Source organism: Schistocerca cancellata, chromosome 11 (assembly GCF_023864275.1).
Source record: "Schistocerca cancellata isolate TAMUIC-IGC-003103 chromosome 11, iqSchCanc2.1, whole genome shotgun sequence".
NCBI lineage: Eukaryota > Metazoa > Arthropoda > Insecta > Orthoptera > Acrididae > Schistocerca > Schistocerca cancellata.
The window spans coordinates 30,617,711-30,632,858 of NC_064636.1; the positions used below are offsets into that span (position 1 = coordinate 30,617,711).

At 45.5% G+C, this 15,148-nt stretch overlaps 1 protein-coding gene and 1 non-coding gene across 2 annotated transcripts in view; both read right to left on the reverse strand.

The window, feature by feature from the left end:
- LOC126108593 (uncharacterized) overlaps positions 1-15,148 on the reverse strand; it is a 539,378-nt gene that overhangs the window by 88,085 nt on the left and 436,145 nt on the right. The gene's annotated exons all lie outside the window — the stretch shown is intronic.
- Positions 6,395-6,469, reverse strand: Trnas-cga (transfer RNA serine (anticodon CGA)). The gene has a single exon. It is a non-coding gene; the product is annotated as a tRNA-Ser (tRNA).

Sequence of the window (15,148 nt, forward strand, 5' to 3'; positions counted from 1 at the left end):
GTGTTGTGGCTGCCTCCGTTTACTCTGCCACCTGCTGGGCTTTAACTCCCAATAAAGATGAGCTACTGGAAAACTGGTGTTGACATATGGCCAAATAAGTACTTCCGTCTTTCATCTGGTAAGCGATTACATCTTATTAACGATTTTAATATTATATCCTGGAACCTCGAATGCTGTCTACAGATTCCTGTGTGAAATGTAGCAATGGGTTTGTTCGCCTTCTCTTTATCAGCAGGTTAATGAGCATCTTATGCGTGCCGCCACTTACTCTGCCATCGACTGCGTTTTATTTGCAAAGCTGGCTTTCAAATGTAGAGAAATGATTACGTCCTCCTTTACTCTGGTAAGTAATAACATCTGGCTACATTTTTAACATTACATTCTGCTATCTCAAATGCTGTCTACAGATTCCCTTATGAACTGCACTAATAGCATTGTTCTCCTGTTGTTTTTCAGCACATTTATGAAATTATTCTGGCTGCCACTATTTTCTCTGTCAACAACTGTGTTTCATTTGCAAAATGAAGATGCTCTGCCCGAAAGAACGCTTTTAAACACACACAAGTCAGTACCTCCGTCTTTCATTTGGCAAGTAATTACATCTGGTTAACATTTTTACTATTACGTTCTGTATATTAAAAGCATCACCTCGGTTCCGAGAGTTCCGGAAACTGTACATTTCCGCCCTTTTTATTGCTCACGAAAACCACACATTGCATGTTGTACCACCATACGCCGAGACCTTCAGAAGTGGTGGTCCAGATTGTCGCACTCCTAAACGGCGATTCGGCGTAGATCCCTCACAGTGGTTGGTGGGTCACGTCGTCCATAAAGAACCTTTCCAGTCTATGCCAGGTATGTCCGATAGGGTCCATGTCTGGAGAACACGCTGGCCACTCCAGTCGAGTGATGTCGTTATGCTGAAGGAAGGCATTCACAAGATGTGCACGACGGGGGCGCGAATTGTCGTCCATGAAGACGAATGCCTCGCCGATACGCCGCCGATGTTGTTGCACTGTCGGTCGGAGGACGGCAGTCACGTTTCGCACATCCGTTACGGCGCCTTCCGTGACAACCAGTGGCGTACGTCGGCCCCACATAATGCCACCCCAAAACAGCAGCGAACCTCCACCTTGCTGCACTCGCTGCACAGTGTGTCTGAGGCGTTCAGCCTGACCGGGTTGCCTCCAAACACCTCTCAGACGATTGTCCGGTTGAAGGCGTATGCGACACTCATCGGTGAAGAGAACGTGATGCCAATCCTGAGCGGTCCATTCGGCATGTTGTTGGGCCCATCTGTACCGCGCTGCACGGTGTCGTGGTTGCAAAGATGGACATCGCCAGGGATGTCTGGAGTGATGTTGCGCATCATGCAGCCTATTGCGCACAGTTTGAGTCGCAACACGACGTCCTGTGGCTGTACGAAAAGCACTATTCAACACGGTGGCGTTGCTGCCACGTTCCCTCCGAGCCATAATCCGTAGGTAGCGGTCATCCACTGAATTAGTAGTAGCCCTCGGGCGGCCTGAGCGAGGCATGTCATCGACACTTCCTGTCTCTCTGTGTCTCCTTCATGTCCGAACAACATCGCTTTGGTTCGCTCCGAGACGCCTGGACACTTCCCTTGTTGAGAGCCCTTCCTGGCACAAAGTAACAATGCGGACGCGATCGAACCGCGGTATTGGCCGTCTAGGCGTGGTTGAACTACAAACAACACGAGCCGTGTACCTCCTTCCTGGTGGAATGACTGGAACTTTTAATATTTTTTGTGGGATCTGCAATTTAAAAACCTCTCTCACACCGGCCTGATTTAGCTTCACTGATCAGGATAGCAAAAAACATTCGTATATTAAGGGAATTTTCATTGACAAAGCAGGCTTATCACATTCACACAGTTCAATACTGTTCTATCCTGATTAAATTGAGCTTAACTTAAATTCCATAAGGCAGTGAAGCAATTTCGAAGTCTCGGTGCGACGAAAATTGTCAGTCCATCTCCTGAAAACATTTGTAATAATTATTAACTTTCGGTGACCACATGGGGAAGACCGGAGACCTGCTGGTAAGACGGTGTTAGCCCATTTATTGAAAGTAATAAACTGGATATCTTGAGCGTACAAAACGGCAGGTTCCTCCAGTGTAAATCAGACGTTCCCCACTCATCCCGTGCAACACAGCGTAGTAAGCAGACACTGTCAATAGTAATCAGTTAAATAACACGCGAACACACTTACCTTAGTTTAGTTCGTGTATTAAATTCCTTCTCATACAGAATCTCATCAAGATGGCGACTAGCTCAACAATACACACATATACATCTTCGTTCTTTCAGGGCTGATGGGCAAGATCTGAATCCTCCTTTTCATAAGAGAAAACGTAGACAGCAGAGGAGCTATTCCATGGAGTAAATGCACGCTCCAAGGAATAATACAACTTGAAACTACTTTGCATTGATAATCATCGTATATTAGAGTTTGGGAATCGGTAAGATAAGAAGAGATATTTCGAGATATGTACTGAGTTATATAATTTATAAAATTTCTGAAAATATCGCGGAGAGACCGTTGAAAGAGACATTTCAAACTGATCAACTGTCAACCCGCTCCATCTAATTGGCGCTGCTCATGCATGGTTGTTTACATGTTTGGGTCGGTTTAGTGAGATCTCTGAACAGTCAAAGCGACCGTGTCTCTGATACAATATCCACAGTCGACGTCTGTCTTCAGGAGTTCTCGGAACCGGGGTGACGCAAAACTTTTTTTGATGTGTGTATTTTAAACAAAACATTTACTTCAAATCTACTGACCACATTTGCCTGCTTAGTCAGCTTCATACCTGTTATCGCCAATAGTGCGGAACGAAAGACTTGGTTTCAAATAAACTAACTGCCTCAACGGAAAAAAATTAATAGAAGCAAAGTTCTCCACAGATGTGACAGAAATAGCTTCATTAAGAGATTAATGATTGATTGTTAATAACGTGGAAATAATATAAAATCAGAAAATTGAAACTACTGACTTATTTTAGTCTTTCATTATTATGAGAATGTATATTAATTCAGTTGATGGCTGCCAGACACAGAAATCCGTTTTGTTTTCATTTGATGTGGAAGCTGGAAAGGAAGAGAGAGCGGCAATATCACGAAACATACACACGGGTCACATGGAGAATGACGCCCCACTGTAACTCAGCTTGCTCTGCGCATGCGCGAATCTGGCATTATTAAAAAGAAATTTCTGGGTAGCATCTGGCTGCTCGCTGCTACTGCTCATACGCGAATTCAGCTCAGACGGACGTAAGCAGTCGTAGCAAGACGAAAGGCCGCACAAAATTGTCGCCAGAAATAGAAAATACTTTTTTCGTTGCAGATGTGACACAGGCTGAACTTAATTTGTTATCAGCGTATGACGCGGAATGTACAAAGTAGCTGTTTAGCGGAAGAGTGGAACTGTTTTCTGGAAAACACTTCGATGGTTAATTCCGGTTGGGAATGGCGGTAGCTTTTTAGTTTCATTTCTTTCAGCTAAACACATAACTGCAAAGGAGAGGGATTTGCTTCCTGAAAGCGGAGGAAAAGCGTGACGCATTACAACTGTGACAACACTCGTGTTTCCATTTTTCCACATGTCGATGAGTCTGTCACTACTTTGTCTGTGGGTGACGTTGACCTTTGCACAAGTCCTGCACTTTCCAGCCGATTGACACAGACAACAATGGACATTGAGCCACCCACAGTGATAATGTGTATTACCCTGTATAGAAATGTGGGTGCAGATACTGACTGCAAATCCGCCTCTTCACGCCTCTCAATGAAAGCGTCCTTTTATCGCAAATTCAGAGACTGGTTTCATTGTTCACGGTAGACTCACTGTGAACAGCGGTCCTATTCTTTACATAGCAGACAAAATGTACCAACACCTAAATATGAATTATACAGTTTTAAGACCTTCTTCTCGGTACCTTCTTTATTATCTTTCTAGACGTGAATTTCTGCGATGTTTTGGATGCGGGTAGTCCAACTTCGTCAAGCACAAATTCTTTCGCTCCTTATATCATTAGCAATATCAGAAACCATGTCATGCAAGATGGTGTTTCTGTCACTGATTGACTTTTCTATTGCTTCATAGGAATAGGTCCAAAGTGTGTACATTAAACGTCGCGACTATTGACGACCGGATTTCACGTTATTCTGCATCTCCCTATTCATCGGATTGCTTTCCACCAGGGCTACCAGTATGTAAGCATTCCTTACCACACATTTCTCAGCACGTTGTTTCATCCCATACAGCAACACTTTCTGTAGTTGCGGCATGGAAATTTTAACTCTTAAATTTATTTCGGAAACATTTGCTGGTCATCTACGTCACTATCGTTGGCCGTTTCTTTACGAGAGTAACTGCCTACGATTTCTTCACTTCGGAGAACCAACAGTCGGTTTTGTAGAGCATTTCAGTCCCAACGAACCACATGCGGCACTATTCAAACCCTCATCTGAGAGGTTGACAACAATTTTGTTCTTCACACAGTCCTTACAGGTGTTTGCCTTTGATCCGTGTTTCGTTTTGATGCATTCAGTTGGCGCCAATCCTAAATCTCCGTAGCAAGCTGCGAAACATTCACGGCACTCCCTGTGACCTGTGTGGCGAGACTGAATGCGAAGAATTTTTTGAGCAGGAATTACGCTCATGAGGTGATGGTAAGGATTTATTCTCTGCTGGGCGTAGTGTAGCTGTGGCTGTGGATAAATGACGAAACGTGTAAGCAGTGGGCGTGGCGCGAATTGTGTACGACGTGAGATCGACTTAACGGCAGTACTTTGAGTTCTGGAGGACACGGTGTGTGTTTTGCCGTAACCTCTCACACCTCGCTACAGCCGGCAGCTGGGTACAGGAGTGGGCTGTGTCACCTCTACACAGGGTGTCCAGCACCACGGCGACGGTGTGGAAGATTGCGTGCGACGTGGTACGACATGTGTAATGCAGTTGCTACCGCAATATTGGGTATAAATAGCAGAGGACGCGAAAATACAAAACTAAAGCCAACAGGCGCTCGCCATCCAGAGTAGCTTAACTTGGGTCGGCAGACGAGAATCGGTGTATTCAAAGAGGTACGGCCGCGTGGGCGTCTCTCCACACATACAGAATTCACAACTGTCGGCCGAAACCGGGCAATATTTTATCCAAGGATGGCCTTCCTGCATTGTGTAGGATGCGGCAATGAAGTTACGTGTGTGAGTGGTGGTGAAGTGTTGGTCTGTCTCTGCTGTACTCCACTCCGTTCCACCCTCGATTTGATTCAGGAGATGATGCTGCCGCTAAACTGGAGGCCCACGCTTTTTGGATAATGCCCACAATGTAGAAATATCTCGTGTCGGCACTTAAATGAGAAATGGAAACGCGGTGTCCTATTTGCTGTGCCAATTTTCAAGTACTTTGGGTCATAAATCTGAATGAACCTGTGAATTTGATAAATGAACTCAATTTCTGTAGTATCGTTGTAATCATATTCGTTGTAGGTCTGTTGCGGACACCACGGGTGTTGCTTCCTTTCACGGCAGTGGCAGGCAGTGTGTGTGTCGGGCGGTCTGGCTGTGTACTCGGCCTGCCGTGTGCTGGAGGCAGCGTTAGACCAGGGGGACTTTGTACCGACATACTTCGAGTAATGGAAGCATGTCCGTATTTAACATACTTGTAACTGTGTAGTTTGTTATTGTTATGACACTGCGTATGGCTCAAGTTCGCAGCAGAAATTTTATGATGCAACGTTTTGTCTCATAAGTGAAAGAACTGTTATCAAAATAGTGTTTAGTGTTAGTACACCGTATACGGCCATTAGGTAGATGTAACTTGCTGAGATACAACTGCGAAATTACTGGTACATCGGGGGAAAATATCTTTCTAATATCGTGACATTAACTGGCAGCCGGACGCTGGTGTCTGCAATCACGGCTGAATTTTGAACTGTCGAGTAGAACTGGAGCTCGAATCGCCAAACAGTGTTGCAGATTTTATATGCTAAGTGACAATCCCGATTTAGTTTCGGCCTCCCCGTCGCGTGGCCGGTCTTTCTCTCTCTCTCTCTCTCCCTCTCTCTGCTCGCAGCGCGCCTACCGCCTGTTCCCGCCCTGCCCGCTGCTTCTGCGCATGCGCGGCCCTCGGCCGCATTCGCTGCCAACATTCCGCGTCGCGCCCCCACCTGCGAGTTTCCCCGCGGCGTAAATGTCGCCCCCTGAAGTTACTTGTACGTGGATAAAAGTGCCGTAAACGTGTTTGCCTAAACCATCAGACCGAATGTTTACGCAGGTTTTCGTAGAGAGTAACGCAGCATGTTACAGTTGTGGATCGCTTCCCACAAACAACTCTTTCTTTGAAACTTCCTGGCAGATTAAAACTGTGTGCCCGGCCGAGACTCGAACTCGGGACCTTTGCCTTTCGCGGGCAAGTGCTCTACCAACTGAGCTACCGAAGCACGACTCACGCCCGGTACTCACAGCTTTACTTCTGCCAGTACCTCGTCTCCTACCTTCCAAACTTTACAGAAGCTCTCCTGCGAACCTTGCAAAGGTCCCGAGTTCGAGTCTCGGTCGGGCACACAGTTTTAATCTGCCAGGAAGTTTCATATCAGCGCACACTCCGCTGCAGAGTGAAAATCTCATTCTGGAAACATCCCCCAGGCTGTGGCTAAGCCATGTCTCCGCAATATCCTTTCTTTCAGGAGTGCTAGTTCTGCAAGGTTCGCAGGAGAGCTTCTGTAAAGTTTGGAAGGTAGGAGACGAGGTACTGGCAGAAGTAAAGCTGTGAGTACCGGGCGTGAGTCGTGCTTCGGTAGCTCAGTTGGTAGAGCACTTGCCCGCGAAAGGCAAAGGTCCCGAGTTCGAGTCTCGGTCGGGCACACAGTTTTAATCTGCCAGGAAGTTTCATATCAGCGCACACTCCGCTGCAGAGTGAAAATCTCATTCTGGAACTCTTTCTTTGGCTCGAGTTCCATTGTTGACATTCGGATCTCTGACATTTCTGTACTGTTCTCTCGTGTTCCGGCGTGCGCCGAGGCGCACTTGTATGGAAATCAGTGGCCTTAAACTCATCGCTATGATCCTACAGCGTACTGTACGATGCTCTTCAACTCCTTCCATTGATACCCACGCTTTTAGTACTGCAGAGGAAATTTTGGTGCTGACTGCTCAGGTAGTCTGAAGCCTGTTTCTCGTCGCTCTTGCTAAGCAGAACGACCTTCCCACCTTTCTTTGTATTCCTGTTTACAGTCGTCTTCAGTGATGCTGTAACGGCCTTGTGATCGCCGATTCCCAGTTCTACCCTAACACATTCGAAAAGTTCGGGTCTCTCTGTTACCAGCAGGTCTAAGATGTTATCTTCACCAGTCGCTTCTCAGATTAATGGCTCGAGGTAGTTTTTGGGTAAAGCACTTGGATCAATTTATTATGATTCTCTGGCCCTACCACCATTCTTAGCCACGTCAGTCTTCCTGTATAGTTGGCAGGATAAAGTTTCCACCTAAAACTGTAACATGGACAGCAAATTCACGCGAAATATTCTCCAGCTTCCGCTGAAACTGTTGCGCCACTGTTGCTGCTGAGTCTATAGAAGCGTCCGATCACCACGTTTGATTTAGCTTTAACGCTTGCCTTGACACAAATCATTTTACATTCGGGATCTCCACTGATCTCTCTAATGCAATCCTACTTCTCACTGCTTTAAACACCAGCGGTCGAACTCTCTTTAAGACCTACGTTGCGACCGGAATTTAGAATCTCATTGCTACTGACTTCGCGTTTCACCCAGCTTTCCGTCCCTACTGCTGTGTGGACGTTGTTACCGCTTATAAGCGAGATTAGTTCTGAGAACTTTCCGTAGACGCTCCTGCAGTTAACTAATACCACGTTGAGACAGTGAGAGCAATTCAAGGCCAAGTTCTCCAGATTATGGCGTGCTGCATGCGTGACGGCGCTGGATCGGTTGCAATAAACACGTCACGAGTTGAGTGGATTCTGGGAGCAGTGGCCGCCCGACGTCGGTCTGTCGCCAAGGGACGAAAAACCAGACAGAGCTCTTAACAGGCGAGTAGTCCGAAGATATTTCTCGCACCGCCCCTGAGGACTAACCTGGCACGGCCTTTCACTTACCGAATATTCTAGAGTCCTCCGTTCCGAATCATTGATACGTGGGAAGTATGTCAGTACAAACGGCAGAATTTCAGCTCCGTTCTCGATTGGTTCCTGAGTTACAGTAAGCCTAGCGTGAGAATGAACCTTGTCCACTACAGTTGTGAAGGATCTTTTAGGAAGAGGAGGACAATGCAATTTCATAATCTCAATACAGTTCAACAGAACTGTATAAAAATTAAATTTTGAACGGAAGTACGTGAAGGATACGCTCGGCACTTCTGCTAATCGTAATGGGAACTGATACTTTGAGATGAAACTTATGAAAGCTGTTTACTCTTGTGGACGTGAAGTTTTTCACTCGATTTCAAACTTTTTTAAGAGAGTACAACACATTGGCGACTGGAACAGGAAAAGGCTGAAACACCTGTGGTACTCAGAGTATCCTCCGCCACACACCAGAATGCATCTGTGAAGATATCGTATCATTTCAGACGTTTCAGATCGGTAAATTGTTTCAGAAAGGTGTTATTTGTCAATTTTTAAGCAGTTTGACACAAACTCAGATCTGTTAAATTTTATGTTCACTTGGACTATAAATACAAAAACACTTTTGGTACAGTTATTGTTTGCAAGTCTACAGATAAAGATTAACAGTATCCAGGGCCAACATTTTAATCTGAGTCATTTGTTTTGTAGACAAGTAGCGTATATAAATTACATCGAAAACCGCCTGCGCTCTCGCAGGCGAATTGTTTCATGTACTGGCTAGCCTGGGTTTCGCATCGTGTAGCGTGTTCTTCACATACTTCTGTTCAAAATTTTATTTTTACACATTTCTGATGCTCTGCACTGAGATTTACATATTTCGGTATCAAAATAAATTTCAATAATTTCTCAGACACCAGACAGACACTTTAAACGACGAGTTTAAATAAATACGAACACGTTTCAAAAGATATCACTTTACTTTTATCACAACATATGTGCTGTGAATGGCGTTGTGTTTGGTGATGGGAAGAACGCAGACGGAGTTCTGGGCTGTTTCCCCTCTGCTGAAGCGTGCCGTACCGTTGCAGTGCGCCGGAGTAGCAGAGAACAACAGACGAAGGCCGTTAAAGGAGCGTTCCGAATTTTCGGCAGTCGCCGTTCTTCAGCACGCTCTAGCGCCGTCACCGCTCGCTGTCAGAAAATCAGACCTGATTGGTGAGTTTTGTAGAAGAGTTTGACTGCTGTAATTTTGTGCCGGGTTTTCAACTCCGAGAAACGCATAGTCTTCGTGAAACGAACGAAAATCTGAGAAAAGTGTGAAAATTTGTGAGATCTTTCGTTGTGAAGCCGATCTCCTACAATGCACCAAACACGAAATTTGGATTTAGCATCACAAAACACGTAATTATAGAACCGCTGAGAAATGATGTTCCGCAGTTTCGTTATGGGACTACCTCCAGTTTTCTGCGCTTCATTCAGTTGCAGAGGTGAAAACAGACATACACACAACGTTGTATTTTAAGAATCTGCCAAAGGAAAGAGGTCTAAAACTAAACTATGGAATATTTGTAGTTATTTAGCTCCATTACTTTGTAGATTTTCCATTTTCTTCGATGGCGGTGCACTCAACACCGATTATCGTAATTATTTTTCCACTTCAGCTCTAAGACATTTTTTTGCACAATCAGATATCCGTTGCGTCATTTGAATTACATTACAGTTACGAAATTACGGTTGAACCTTTCTTCACCTGATTGTTCTGTAGTCTCCTAGAGACTGTCGCAACCTGTAAGAACTGTTCCATAACTGGCAATGGGAGAAAAACGGAATACTTCCCTAATATCAGCCTTCACTGTGCAGCTGTCAGTAAACATATACAGGGCTGATAATATTTCGTAATGATTTTCTCATGTACGGTCTGGGCCGTGCAGCACTGCATTCAGACTCAGTTCTGGAAACATATTGTGCTGGAACAGCTGGAGGCTGTTAACCACAGACGTATCAGTAAAAACACGAAATGTAGAAATCACCCCAAAACCAATAACATAGCAGCAAACATTTCAAATATGAAACGATGTAAACAAAGCAAACATTTCAAATATCAAACGATGTAAACATTCATGGTGGCAAGGTGGACAATGTGTTTTGCATTACAGCACAGCACTGTAGCCATCAACGCAGCGCGCGAAATCACAGTAAATCCTCCAGTTCCTGCGTGGTGAGTCGTTTCAAGTATTTCACTCGTAGTGTGTAGGCGCGTCGCACCAGGGAGTGTGCTGACATGTGTAGTTGTAATTCATGAAAGGGTGTGTTGCTGTTGTGGCTTAGTGAAGCATAGTTATACTTGGAACCTTTCTCTCATTTGTCAGTCGTTAACTTCAGTTCCTCTTTTTCGGTTTTTGACAGTTCTGTCATTACACTAATACTAAATAGGTTGCAGAAGAAACGAACCTTCCGTTCTCAGAGGTAGGCCAACATATTTAATTACCATTGCCCACTGTCAGATAGCGTAATTGTTGGGATATATGTGAAAGTACATCACTTCAGAGGTTTCAAATCGGTAGATGATCTGAGACAGGTGTTACCTTGTGAGATTTGGAACAGTTTTAACACAAAGTTGGATGCGTAAAATTTTGTGTTCATTTGCTCTGTAATCACTGTAAAACTGCTGGTACAGTGATTCTTTGCGAGGTTGAAGATAAACATTAACAACATTCAGGGCCAACATTTTAACCTGAGTCATTTGTTTGCAATCAAATGGCACTTGTAAGTTTCATTGAAAACGCCATGCTCTCTCGCAGGCGAGTTGTTGGATGTGGTGGCTAGTCTGAATTTCGCATCGTGTAGCGTGTGCTTCACATGCTTCCGATCAAAATTTAATTTTAAAACAGTTCTGCTGCCCTGCTCTGAGATTAAGCTATTTACATATCAACATAAATTTTACCAGTTTCTCAGATACCAACCAGACATTTACATACACGAGTTTAAACAGGAACACGTTTCAGACTATTTGGCGTCCGGTTATTGAGCGATATGAGCAGTGAATTGCGGCGTCTTTGACGATGCGAGGATGGGGACGGAGTTCTGGGCTGTTTCCCCTCTGCTGTGCCGTTCCAGTGAGCCGCAGTAGCAGGCAGCACCAGGTGGAGGGCGTCAGGCGCGTGCCGAACTTTCGGCGAGATGCACAACATGGCCCTCTGTTACCTCCACTAAGAGCGTTTAATATCACGGCGGAGGCGTGTAAGATTGTGTCTGATACGGAAGTCATAGTTGCACACAGAGCAACGAAACGTCAGCTTACATGTGCCACATGTGGGGAAGACGTGGCAAAAAGAAGCACTCGAGTTAACTGCGATACTTCCCCATGACGTTTCTCCTCTGTCTCCAGTACAACTGCTGTTTCTAAGAAACTCATTTAAAATGAAAGTGGCAGCTATGGAAGGTTTTAAAAAGAAAATATCGGCAACGACAGGGTCTGTGTGGGTAGGTGCCACGCATCCATTTGCCGAGGATTTGCCAGGATTACAATGGGCGGTTGAACTTGCTAATAACCTGGACTGCGGGAGCAACACATTGAACTGAGGAGCAATCAGAAGTATTTGAAATTATTGGCTGCAATAAACATACGTAAAGTTGTACTTCAAACCGGAGAAACGTATGTTTCAAGTAGTAGTAGTAGTAAGAGTCTCGTGGAAGAATTAAATCAGCTGAGAAATGTTGGGATCCTATTTACGCAGGAAGTTGCGAAGTAGGAGAAAATATTGGAACATCACCTGAACTGAATGTAATGATTGATGACGGAGAGAAACGGCCCGGCAGAAGGAAACGCTTTGTTGATGAAGCATCAGGGGACTATTTAAACCAAAGCTCGAAGAACAGTTTTCAGCTAAATGTTTGCCACGTTATTACACAGCTGTAAGGAACTTTACTGTACCGTGTGCAGCCACACGCAACACGGAGACATTCCGTTTCCCGTGGAACTACGTAAGCGAAAACGATTCTCCGGTCCAAGAGCTTGTGGGAAACGACGAATCTTGCTACAGTGTAGACGTTAATAGCGAAGGTCTCGGAGAAGAAATTTTACTGTTGAAAAGATTCGTGAAGGCAATGTTGTGTCTGCGCCTTGTCAGTACTCTTTGTGAGTGAAGTGTGAGTGACGGCCTCACGGACTGTTCTGCCGTTTGCCTGCTGGCGCCTCACAAGCAGAGAGGCCGCTGGCAGCTGTGGCAGGAGCCACGGACTGGCGGGGAGCGGCGAGCTGCGGACACAGGGAGTGAAGTGAGGTGACAGCAGCTGAGTTGACAGGCGTATACACTCTCCACTGCACTTATTTACTCGATGTATGAGTGGAGGTAAGTGTAATTTTATTACCTGTAGCTCCACGACTTGCGTCACCGTCTCAGCTGTCCCGTTGTGACCGATGAGTGTGGAGACTCCTGTGCGACGTTGCGAAATTGCTTTCGTGTGCTGAAACTGGGGCCTCGGTGTTCTGTCTCCAATACGACTAGAATTACTTTGCTCGTTGCAATCTTTTACGTCAAGTAGAGACAACAGTACCAGATAGAGACGATTTCCTTCACATTTTGTATGCGTGTCATGTTGTGGTGTGATTGTGTTCAGTTAAATGTAGACTGACTGTATGGTTCCAGATGATAGTCGCATTATGTAGTGTGAATACCGCTACTAATATCTCATTGTTATTGAACACAACAGGCACGGTAGAGTAGAATGTTTGCTGAATATGGAGAAGTAAATCGAGTCTGATATCAGGAGCGAAAATTCTGGTGATAGAACTGATATAGCGTCAATCTCGGTATGTTGCAAATTAGAATAGTCTGATGCAGCACCTTGCTGACTGGTGTGAAATACTTTTCAGCGATCAGATATTATAGAGCAGTTGTGTTTGTTCACAATGAACTGATGACTTTTGCCATGTATAGTCTGGAAGTTTTACTCGAGACATTTTTGTTTAGAGGAGGATTGTCCGTTGTTACCTGAATTATTTTGCTGTTATCTGGCGTTGTCTGGGTTTTGCTACAACGTTCTTTAGAGTATTTGTGTGCTGTATGTTACTTGGTGAGGGCTGAAATTAGTGAGTCACAATAGGATTGAGTTTTTTGCATCTTTATTTAAAAACTTATGAATGTTACTCTCGTACAAACTCTTTCAGTTCTCCTGTTTTTTTGCACAGAGTTCGCTGGACTGTCTGCCTCATGACAGCATCTCCACCAGCCGCCTGTGCTTGTACCGCCTGGCGAGGTCCAGCGCTGTCCCCCAACCATCACGAGTTGTGGCCTCCCTGTCGGCACCCGCGGCGAGCAGCGCAGCCGCCACTTCTGCGCGGCCATTGAATGCCGCGTGATGCAGCGGCGTCCACCCACCGTCACTCCTGGCGTCCACCGCCGCCCCCGCCCCCACCAGCAGCCTCGCCGCCTCGACGTCTCCCCTGCGCGCTGCCCAGTGCAGGGCGGTCCGCCCCCACCCGCCCCTCGCCCCCACGTCTGCCCCAGCGGCGATCAGCGCCCTCAGCTGCCCCACTGCCCCCTCCTCAGCCGCCTGGACCAGCCTCCCGCCCTTCTCCTCTGCAGAGAGGCTCCTGCACAAAACACACAAACTGCCACTCTCTGCTACAGACACACAGCACACAGAACAAGGAAAACAGCCACACGAGGAAACAACTGTTGCGAATACAAATCTGTCCTGAAACAAACCTACCGTATTCCCCCTCCCACAGTACAAAACAGTGCGCAATTGTGTGGATGTATTAAATTACAGCAAATCTGTTCTATCCCCCTCATAAGAAAATCTTCATTCATCGTCCATTACAAATAGCATTATACAACGTCTGAAAGAATTTCATTACCACGTTTTGTCACACTCATTCCTCCGAGTCAGCTCCTCTGCTCTCGGGACGCTACACCTAACCAGTCGCTCACCTCCACCACAGGACAGGCTTCTTGCAGCTGACACTGGTCTCTGTCTGCAGCTTCACTGCCAGACGTCACACACAAGAAGAATCCCGTCTCCTGGTCTTCAAAGAGACACTTTCCTGCTATGCAGGCAAAAAAATTTCACTGCAGTTAACGGCAGTTTTCTTCATTCAGCCTCACCAAACACAGAAACTTTCTGACACACAGACAACAATTTATGCAAAACATGTGAGAGATAACAAACACCAAATCGGCAACACCACCCCCATAAAAAAACTGTGTGTGTGTGTGTGTGTGTGTGTGTGTGTGTGTGTGTGTGTGACATTTTATGGCCTCATAGCACACGATAGCACATGTTAAAAACATGTGCTATCATGCTCAAAATCATCTGAACTATCTCAGTTGTCGTCCATCTTAATGTTGTTGCGGCGTAAGGACTGTTCCATAAAGATTCTGGCGTGCAGCCGCATAAATTCAGTGGTTCGGTCCTCGGGTTTAAAAGAACGGACCCAGTGCGCCAGCGTCAGTCACTTCGGCTCACTCTGGAGATGGCGGGACGGTGTTCGGCCGAAACATTAGGAGAAGAGGCTGAGTTTATGCGGCTGCACGCCAGAAACTTTACGGAAAGATCTGAATTGTGTTTCGCCTGATTTGTGATCAGTCCACGTAACATTGTTCCTCTGCTCTCTTTTCGGTACAGTCTTTGCCTATACAAAATGTTCACTGCATGAGGCCACAAGAGACAACTGCTCTGTGCGACCATCAGTTTAGATGCAAATTAATAATTCGATAATGCAAATACCAGAAAAGGTGTTATTCGAGATTACACAGCCATTACGCTTCCAAATTCAAATGTATTGTAATAAATGAAACCTCAGAAAGCAGCATCCTCCTTTAAATGACACGACGAAAGTTTTCTTACTGCGCTACTATCCGGGAATGCAATCTAACAAGTAAAGACGAAATATCTCAAGTATGGTTTCAGTCAAAAGTAACAAACAGTGTGCAAGTTTAAACTCGAAATGATCTGCCATAAAGTTGTGTGTTTCCTGGAGATTCGAACGCAGCACTTAATCGAATGGTTCACTGAGCGCAATCAAACGTTAGA